The following is a 1946-nucleotide window of genomic DNA, read 5'->3' on the forward strand; positions in this document are numbered from 1 at the left end:
GATTCCACAGAATATAATGAAATGGCTGAACAGCCTTACGGCTCATTTACACATGTAGTGCCCTCTGAAGAGCAATAAACATTTGTATTGCTCTTCAGATACCATTTGACAGCTAGGGAGGAGGTGTTATCACCTCCTTTCCAGCTGTTTAAACCACACAGTACCACCCCGTCATTTAATGCATTGCACATGGATGTGGGGAGGCCCCATTCACTTGAATGGGCCACATTCGGCAGTCAATACTGCTCGCTGAACCCAACAGTGCAGACATGTTTTGCCGCACTGTGATGCAAAGCATTTTGGCTGCGGCAGGTATACATCCCCCTCTGCTGCCTTTTCAGCTTGAGGGGAATGGTTGGGTAGCAGTTAAAACTTTTTTACTGTCCCCCCAACCACAAGTGTAAACTGAGTCGCAGGGCACTCTGAAGAGTGATCCAAAGTGGATCATGTTTTGAAGGTATTTGACAGATGGTGAAGAAGCGTTATGCTGCCTCCTCACCACCTGTTTTTAACCCCTAAAAACCCATGCCACTGTGCTGTAGCCATGTGCATTGCACACGGTTGCAGCGCAGCCCCATTCAGGTGAATGGGTTGAGTTAAGCGTGCAGTGCCGTGCTGCCATGCACCACTAAAATGTTTGGGTTTGGCTTGAAAAAAAGATGGCAACCCTAGCTTCAAAGCCCCCCTCAGTCCAATCCGAGGATGTTAAATTTAAATCAGAAGTGCTGGCTGCCACTTTCTACTAACTTCTAGCAAAATTTAGTGGACTTTCAGTCGGACTTCAGCAGCTTGTTTTTAAAGGAAGAAATGTATTTGTTTTGTGGCTTAATAGCAATACTACACAAACTGCATCTTTGTCCATGAGCCATCCAAGATAAGAGTGAGTGATAGTCATTGATACCATAATATAACCAGACTATAGTTCCCCAGGGAAGCCAACAGGAATATGATAGAGCTGTAGGTGTCTGGCTCAAGTTCCCCCAAGTTAAAGTGGTTGTACACCATGTACAACCACTTTTACCTACAGGTAAGCCTATATTAATGCTTACCTGTAGGTTCTGTAAATAATATAATAAAAATAAAAACCTCCACGGTTTAGGAGATATTTACAATAAAGCCGTGCGCATTTTAGAAACGGCAGATTGTGCCGCTTCTAAAGGGGGGGGGTCATGCCGTGACTGACAGCTCCTGCACGGATGCGTGGGAGTGATGTCACATGACTCCAGACAATCACAGAGCTGGTGTTTGCGGTCCCGGAAGGAAGAGATGTGAAGACGGACGCTCACTGCTAGTGGGGGCAGTGGTGACATCGCAGGTTTCAGGTAAGTGACACATAATGGGCTACTGTGGGATGCATAGTAGCCCATTTTGCTTTACCTTTGCAGGGAAATAAAGAGGAAGTAAAACCCATCAGGGTTTACTTCCTCTTTAAGCTCTAATAGAGATTAAAATGGACCTTCAGTAATTTTTTTCATCTTCCTATCTGTTAAATCTTCTGCCCTTCTTGTTTTAACTTTGGCTAGCAAAATTTGTTTTATCTGCCAGTAAATACCTTATACAGCCCACATCCTGATACTCGTCTGGTCATTAGCCCAGGCTTATGACATCATGCACAGCTCACTCTCTCTCTAACTCTGCTGAGAGTTTGCCAGGAAGAGAGGGGGGTGAGTCATAAGAGGACCAATGAGAGCTGCAGAGCTGGAGGTTTGCCTCTGTGCGTCTTTGTAAATCCAGAAAGTGAACAGGCAGCAGCTTCAGATGCCCACAGTTAAAATGGCTGTAGCCAGACTCAGTGGAGGAAGATTTCTGCAGTCGTTGGAGGGAAGCTACAAAGATGTTTTTATTACAAATTATGTGAGAAGACTGCAGTTCCTTTTAAAAAACAGGCCAACTAGAAGGGGGTCAGCCCAGATTCCCGAACTGACCTCTGCAGGTGTAAAAGGGGA

The sequence above is a fragment of the Lithobates pipiens genome, unplaced genomic scaffold (assembly GCF_037356315.1).
Source record: "Lithobates pipiens isolate NorthernLeopardFrog02 unplaced genomic scaffold, aLitPip1_a1.2 Scaffold_8, whole genome shotgun sequence".
Lineage (NCBI taxonomy): Eukaryota > Metazoa > Chordata > Amphibia > Anura > Ranidae > Lithobates > Lithobates pipiens.